This window comes from Sinocyclocheilus grahami, unplaced genomic scaffold (assembly GCF_001515645.1).
Source record: "Sinocyclocheilus grahami isolate Dianchi unplaced genomic scaffold, SAMN03320097.WGS_v1.1 scaffold74.1, whole genome shotgun sequence".
Lineage (NCBI taxonomy): Eukaryota > Metazoa > Chordata > Actinopteri > Cypriniformes > Cyprinidae > Sinocyclocheilus > Sinocyclocheilus grahami.
This window is the reverse complement of record NW_015505253.1, coordinates 3,179,378-3,188,160: the sequence shown is the minus strand read 5'-3', so window position 1 is coordinate 3,188,160 and position 8,783 is coordinate 3,179,378. Positions and strand designations below refer to the sequence as shown.

Sequence of the window (8,783 nt, the reverse complement as noted above, 5' to 3'; positions counted from 1 at the left end):
TCTCACACACACACGCACTCTCTCTCTCTCTCTCACACACACACGCGCATTCTCTCTCTCTCTCACACACACACACACACACACACACGCACTCCAGGCAATTCAAGGTTATTTATTTGGCATACAAACTCAAAATGAATGGTTTTATGAATGCGTTGTTTTATGATATAACCTTGAATTCGTCTTATTATTCAGTTTTTCACATCAAGAAAGGTGATCCTTTACAAAAAAGGAGTGCCCCCCCCCTCCCCATATGATTGTAAAGCGCTTTGGGTGTACAGCAATACACAATAAAGTGCTATATAAATGCATAATTAATTCCATTACAAAAATCACCTATTTATCATCATCATTAATTAGATTTAACATGGTAAGTGCAATGAACTCTTCACTATATAACTTTGGCTTCACTTTAATTACATTTTAGTTGAAGTTTAGTGGGTTGGAATTTTGTAGTATATTTTGGTTGTTACCATGGTAATTTTATGTAAAAAAGCAGAAGAGCGCCTCTGAGGTTTCAATGCCAAAAGGCCCATGGTGAAGAAGAAACCCACTCATTATGACCTTCTCTTATCATGTAAAGTGGAAGCTCTCGAGTCTGATTGTGATATTATGATAATAGTCGATCACTGAAGAGCGATGGTACTTTGCTTTTGATCCGCACGCCCAGAATGCTCTTGGGAGATCTCGTTAGCTCGTCTTTCATTTGATCATGCAGCTGCTGTTGTGCCAAAAAAGCAATTTAATCCTTGAAGCATATTGAACATGAGGCATGGGAAGCTGAAAGCATCGCTCTCCCGTGCACACATGCGTCTCTTATGGCTGGCTGTGAGGTTCTGGTCACGCTGATTTGACTTCATCTGTAAAGCGTCTGCCGAGTGCTGAGTCACAGCGGAGAGCCGTGTGAGACAGGGACTGACGGAGAGGAAGACAGGAGTGTTTTGATGGGAAGTGGCATGCGTGTGTCTGGGATGGGGATTGCCGCTGTGGGCTCTGGCTTTGTGAAGTGAGTGTGTGTTTGGCAGTGTGTCAGGAGCTGGTAGGAGGGAGATCTCGTTCATTCAGAAATCTGCTCTGCTGCTGTGGGTGGCCCACTCATTCAGTCTCATTCAGAACAACACACACACACACACACACAGTTCAGCGGGATGATGCTGATTGGGTCATCTACAGTCAAGCATTTATTCTCTTCTCATCTTTTTCATCACATCAAGTCTTGCCTATCCTGACTTGGCTCTTTTCTTCTCTCTTCATTTCTACTATATTCTCATCTCTTATTTCTTCCTCTCTTCTCTTCCCCTCTTGTCTCTTTATTTGTTTTCTCTTTTTTGTTCTTCTCCAATCATCTCTTCTCTTGTTTTCTTGTTTTTGCTTTTCTTTTGTCATTTCATCTTTTCTCTCTTCTAATCACCTATTTATCTTCTCGTCTCTTCTGTTTTCTCTTCTCATTTCATCTCTCCTTGTCTTCTTCTATCTCTTCTCTCCTGTTCTTTTCTCATCTGTGTTCTCTCTTTCATCTCATATCTTCTCTTCTGGTCTTTGCTTGTCTTGTTTCTCATCTCATCTCATGTAATGTCTTCTGTTTTCTCTTTTCCTCTTTTCTCATCTCATGTAATCTCGTTTTATCTCTTCTCGTATTTTTCTCATGTCACCCCTTGTTTCCTTTTTCTCATCTCATTTAATCTCTTCTAATTTTTTTATCTTCTCTTTTCTCGCTTATTTTCGTCTTTATCTTCTTCTTCACCTTTTCTCAACTAGTTTCATCTATTCTCTTGTCTATTTATCTTCTCATCTCTTCTCCTTTCTTTTTGTCCTTTCTCATCCCTTCTCATTTTCCCTTGTAATTTCATCTCTTCACTTCTCATCTGTTCTCTTCATCTCTTCTCTCATCTCACGTCATTGCTCTGACATCAGTGTATGTGCCTAAAGCCCGATCCTGTTCTGATGTGTGTGTGTGTGTGAGCAGGTGCACCATTGTTTTTACTGCACCTTTATTTTCATCTGTCCTGCACATTACAGATTCAGTAAACAATTCATGTAGACATCCTGTGTGTGTGTGTGTGTGTCTATGTGCTCCATTTACCTCTTTTGTTATGTAAGTGTGTTTATGGGCTAAAAACAGCTTGTTCTCCGGCTGATTCTGAATACAGCGTGATGGATGCATTGAATATTTCAGAGGACAAATCATATTGACAGAGGATGGAAGAGAAACACAGAATGCGCACACACTGATCAGAGGGGGATGAGGCGTGTGTGACGTGCAGTACGAGACGGCCTCGAGCTGGAGCTGCTTTATATTCAGCTGCTTCCTGGATGGTAGAAGTTCAGACGACATAAACAGCAGTGTCTAACCCTGTACATATTACAGTCTTGCAAGACAAATTACTCATTTTTGTTAAGTGCTGCTCTCACAACATTTTATTGTGCCCCATCAAAATATTTCATTTTATGTTATGTTTCAGAGTGCATAAAGCCTTGATTTTCTTTAGATGTTTTCAAGTGTTTGAAAAATGCATTGCATTAGTTTGTATGAATTTGACATGCTAACATACATAATGCAACATGCACATTACCATAAAACAAATTATTGAATGTAAAAAGGCATTCAAAGCAAAACAGGTTAAATCGCCAACTGCTATATTCTGATGGCGAGCATCTCCAGAAGAATCTCCAGAGATGTAAATTAGGCTACATTAAAGATTAAAGCATCTTGTTGATTGCCAGTTTGTAAAAATAAACAAAATTGCGTTTAATGGACATGGATGGGGCAAAGCATTGTTCTGAAATAAATGTTCAAATACTCACTGTTTCAAAGTGTAGCCACAAGACTGATAACAAATCAGTGTAAGTGCATGAGTTGAAATTATAGTCTGTTTGACAGTTTCACTTTTTAACCCCAGAACTTTCTTTAAAGTGACGTGACATGTGGCCAAGTATGGTGACCCATACTCAGAATTAGTGCTCTGCATTCACCCATCCAAAGTGCACACACACAGCAGTGAACACACACCCAGAGCAGTGGGCAGCCATTTTTTTGCTGCGGCGCCCGGGGAGCAGTTGGGGGTTCAGTGCCTTGCTCAAGGGCACCTCAGTCTTTCACCTCAGTATTGAAGGTGGGAGAGAGTGCTGTACATTCACTCCTCCCACCTACAATCCCTGCCGGTACGAGACTCGAACCCACAACCTTTGGGTTATGAGTCCGACTCTCTAACCATTAGGCCACGACTTCCCCAAGGGAACTGGGGAAGGGAACTGTCAAAGCAATGCATCACTCCAGATTGTTCCCATATGTTTATGCTTTGTCAGCATCGACACATCTCAATGTAACATGTCTTGTTGTGTTTATTTCCCTGTGCAGTGCTTGTGGTAGTAAATTAAGCACATTTAAATAGACAAAACATGAAAGATGTTTCCCCCAACAATAAATGTCAGGTATTTATGGTTTGTGTTCCCATGAAACAATGTGAGGCATCATTCATATCATTTGTACGGTGACAAACGGAGAGACTGAGAACACGATACACTGGTAAGATTTTGTTTTTCTGTATATTTGAGAGAGATTATCTTTGTTTATCTGTCAAACATCACTCCTTTCTGGCAGTCAGTTTTCCCATGGCCCCTAGCACTCAATGTTCTCCTCATTTTGACTGAATCCTCAGTTGTATCTGGGCATCAAACCGTGCCTCCCACACTGAGACACATGCAAAACATTTCCGGTCTATCAGAGCGAACAGTCTTGTTAGCCTATGAATGCAAGTAGAGATGCCAAACCGGTTCTCTTGGGTAAAATTGTGGGTATTCACAGTTGTACTCATAATTTTATGCAAAAATGTAAACTATATTTTACTTTTTTACTTAGTACTACCCTGATTATGCATTTACACTGATACTTACATTGTCACAAATTATCCTGTTCATACTCTAAGTTGTTTTAAAAACTGGGTGTATGCAAGCATTTAAATAGGATAACCTGTATAAATTAAGTTTGTGTGTGTGTATTTGTTCTGAAATACTCAATTCTGATTGGTCAGTCGTAGCAAAGCTGTAGTCGTTTGTTTCGCGGACATTTATTTATATTATTAATTCATTACATTTATATTTATATAGCGCTTTTCTAGGCACTCAAAGCGCTTTACATTGTCGGGGGTATATCCTCATCCACCACCAGTGTGCAAGATCCACCTGGATGATGAGACGGCAGCCATAGTGCGCCAGCACGCTCACCACACACCAGCTTACTGGTGGAAAGGAGACAGAGTGATGAAGCCAATCAGTAGATATGGGGATTGTTAGGAGGCCATGATGGTCAGAGGCCAATGGGCAAATTTGGCCAGGATGCCGAGGTCACACCTCTACTCTTTTCGAAAGACATCCTGGGATTTTGAATGACCACAGAGAGTCAGAACCTCGGTTTAACGTCTCATCCGAAGGACAGTGCTTGTTGACAGTATAGTGTCCCCGTCACTACACTGGGGCGTTAGGACCCACACAGACCACAGGGTGAGCATCCCCTGCTGGCCTCACTAACACTTCTTCCAGCAACAACCTAGTTTTCCCAGGAGGTATCCCATCCAGGTACTGACCAAGCTCAGCCCTGCTTAGCTTCAGTGGGCAACAAGGCTTGGGCTACAGGGTGATATGGCTGCCGAATTATATTGACATTAGTATCCATCTCCTGGGAAGCCATTATGAGCTATATACGGAGATGGATTGTGAAATAAATGTCTGTGCTAATGTATGATATGTAAAAATGTTTTCTCTAACCTGGTATGGACTACGGTTGGTCATAAATAGCCTATAGCCGATGAACGCCGAGGTTCTACCATTGGAGAAAGCATAACGGTCAACTTGGATCACATGTGCCTTGATAACCAATAACCACATTACAGCCTTGACGTTTTTGAATTTCTGTCAGAGTTGCGCTGTTTGCATGGTGAAGTTCATTTCAGATTTTGTTGCCGATTTGAAATATGTAATTTAATTGCAAGTTCATTGAGCAGTTTTTGAGATTTCAGGAATCCTGCATTCATGAGGAAAAGGGCTCAAAAATTCACTCTGGATCCATCACATCCAAGCCATCTCCTTTTTGAACTTTTGCCATCTGGTCGGCGTTACAGAGCACCGAATACCAGGACAGCCAGGCACAAGAACAGTTTCTTTCCCCAGGCAATCTACCTCATGAACACTTAATGTTCTCCCATTGTGCAATTAAAGTACGTGCAATAACCTTATACTTATTTATCACCCTAAATCCTAGTACATCCCTACAACTTTATTTTATTATATACCTACGCTATATATAGCACACCTTTACATACAATTTATTATTTTTTTGTGGTTTATATTTATGCATGTGCTTATACTTATTTATCACCCTAAATCCTAGTACATCCCTACAACTTTATTTTATTATATACCTACGCTATATATAGCACACCTTTACATACAATTTATTATTTTTTTTGTGGTTTATATTTATGCATGTGTATTTTATTCACATCTTATTTTTATTATCTGGGTGTTGTTGTTGTCTCCGTGTACTGGAAGCTTGTGACACTATTACAAATTATGTGCAAACATACTTGGCAATAAAGCTCTTTCTGATTCTGATTTAGATAGGACTTAGGAGCTGCTCGGAGGCATAGCAAATATGGCCGCCGAGTGAACAGACTTTCCTTGAAAGGGACTTTGTTTTGGCTTCCTCAGAGACCGTAAGTATATTACTGTAAAATTGCCGTATTGTTCATATTGTTGCTACACCGATTATTTTATACAGTGTAATAGTTTTTCTTAGTGGAATATTTATGGTAAAATACAGGTCAAATTATACAATAATTTTGACTCAAAATTTCACATCCACATTTGTTATTCAGTGAATAAACATTTATTAAACGGGATAGTGTACAGTCAGACTGTCATCATAGCAAAATAAACACCTGATTGTTGTTTATTTTGTAATAATGTCTGGTTGACAATATTATGCAGCTTCTTTTGGACATTTTATAGGCATTATTAGTTTTTATTTGCAAGATTGTATCTCTTATTTATTTTAATAAAATCTTATTCTGCAAGTAATATAAACTTATGAAACGAGAGGTATGTCAACTCAATAGACGTAATTGTGTGTCAGCAATCATCTAATACTCTAGACAGTTCATTTTGTGTTCTTGTTACTTCCTCCTGTTTCTCTCTTCTGCTCCCCCTCTGCCGTCTTGTGTGTGGGTGAAGGTTGTTGGTTTCAGTATCTTGAGGAAAGTGCAACAGCCTGTTGAGGGACTCTAAACAAATCAACACGCATTACAATTTAATTACTTCTCCTCCACAACACACACACACAACAGCAGATCATCGCACAGATCTGAGCCAACGAGTCCTGTGTGTGTCTCTCGTTCTCTCTCCTTCCCCTTCATCTCAATTATTGATCAGCATTTCCATCAGTTTCATTGTTGAAATGGACTCCATATCCCATGATGCCTCCTACGCGGTCATTAAAAGCAAAGTAGTTTCCTGTTTGAGAATAAGGAGGTTTAATCAGGAAAATGCCACATCACGACAGAAAATAAAAAGTACATTTAATGCATTTTAAGGGATAAAAATCAGATGTGTCAAAATGCAGTCCCTTTAATTTGGCTGTACTTCTCCTGTAGTTGTTGTTAGTGTTGTCTGTTTCTGTTTATTGCTGGACAAATAGTTCACACAAAATGCAAAAGAATAGAAATGTCAATCTAACATTATTGCTTTTTGCATGTCCTGTGAGGTGATTGTGATTTCACCAAGTACAACATGTTCCTGGATCAACATTCCAATCAACCAATCAGAATTGAGAGATAACTTTTCAGGAAATGTCAGTTTTAGGCTTACAATCAGGGTTAGGTGCTTCTACTCCCTTGTTAATCAGCTATCATTTCCCTTTGATTTTAGGAATAAATTATGGGTAGGGTTCGGTTTAGGGGTAGGGATTGGGTTAAGTCTATATTTTTGGACAGATATGTTGATCCAGGAACATGTCTTACTTGGCAAAATCACGCCGACTGTCCAGTGATCAGTTCATTTATATTGATGTCAAATCTGATGCAATGTATCTTAACTTGCCATAGTTGAATGTAGATTCATGTAAATTATATTTGAGAGCTGCAGTAGTGTTCAATTTTATGTTCTGATACCAAAGCAGGCTTGAAATAGCACATTATAAGTGCCATTTTTTGTCCATTTTGCAGTTTAACATCCTCTTTTGTTATGGAAAAGAGCAGCTAGGACACTTGTGCAAAATATCTGCTTTTGTTTTCCACAGAAGAAAGAAACTCATACAAATTTGGAATGACATGAGAGTGAGTAAATGTTTTTTATTTGTGTGTGAACTATTCCTTTTTTCATTTATACAATTAGATTTTGAAGGAAAGGGTGAATTGAAAGTCGTCTTTGCTTTGAGCCACTTGCAAGTTAATGGCATCAAGTGTACAACCTGGAGGAAAACATTATTAAGGCATCATGCGTTGGAGATCTTTCAGATAGGTTCTCTTTGTTGCCTCTCATAACAAGATCACTTTTCTTTATCGCACCTCAGCAGACAAGAAAAGAGAAAGGAAGCGAGACTCTGAGAGAGATAAGCAGATGTAAGAAGACCATGTGTGGCTTCAGGGAAGCCTTTGGGGATCAGAAATGGAAAGGAAACCGCTCAACAAAAGGGTAAATAGAAGAAGAGCTGTTAAACTGAGCTGTGCCTAAAATATCTGTTTAACGCAGACACGTCGGTTTAAAGCAGACGCTGGTGATGCACTCCTGACCTCTGAAGACCCTGTGATGGACAGGTAATCTCAGGACACTGGGAGGAGCCCACACAAGAGAGAACATCAGTCTGACGGAGAGAGAGAGAAAGAGAGGACGGAAGGATAGAAGAGTGTTTTGCAGTGCTGCCAGCAATGACTCATAGGTCAGATGTGTGTGTGAGTGTGTGTGTGTGTGGCTGAATCGAAGTGAGCTTTAATGAGGAAAAAAGAAAATGTAAAGACAAAGGGTAATAGAGGAAGAGTGCAACACAAGTGTGAAGGGACAATGACGAAACAAATTAGATTATTGAGGAACGTTTGACCGAGCACAAGTCTCTGTCATGTTGCTAGAGTGTTGTAGATGGTTGCCAGGGTGTTGTTGTGCTGTTGCTAGGATGTACTGGGATGTTGTTACAGTATTGCTAGGTAGTTGGTACAATGTTCTTAGTGTTTTTAATGCATCGTTGTGGTTGCTAAAGTACACTGAAAAAAAAACGAATGTAGGGTTTACTTTGAAACAATTTTTACTTAAAAATTGCTAGGAAATTCACAGATGATCACAAAGAAACAGCAAGTAACATATTGAATTAAACACGACATTTTGAAGTAGAAAAACTGAAATAGTATTTTCTTTAAAAACCTCCTGCTGCTGCCACTACTAATTTAGCAAAAAACATTTAGGGTGGTTGCAATAAGCAAAAGTGTTCTGAGTGGGTTTTAGCATATTGCTAGTGTGTATTGGGTGGTGTTACAGGTGGTTGTTTCTAGGTGGTCATTCAGGTATTCTGCATACATTACTATTGCTATTTATTATTTCTGTAGCACGAATGCTGCAAGCTGAAATTTAATATGGTAACACTTTATTTTACAGCATCCTTGTTACACGCTACATGTACCTCATATTATAATAACAATAAATTATGCATAATTACATGCAAGTAACCCTAAGCCAAAACCTAATCCTAACCCTGCCCATATAGTAAGTACATGTTGTTAATTAACATTACTCAGTACTTA

General features: G+C 39.2%; 1 protein-coding gene across 1 annotated transcript in view; it reads right to left on the bottom strand.

Moving 5' to 3' along the window:
* LOC107585796 (dehydrogenase/reductase SDR family member 12-like) overlaps positions 1-4,187 on the bottom strand; it is a 27,256-nt gene extending 23,069 nt beyond the window's left edge. Inside the window, exon 1 of the mRNA XM_016272943.1 lies at positions 4,183-4,187. The gene's annotated coding sequence lies outside the window, so the exon portion shown is untranslated. The remainder of the gene's footprint in view (positions 1-4,182) is intronic.
* Between the last annotated feature and the right edge of the window lie 4,596 nt (positions 4,188-8,783).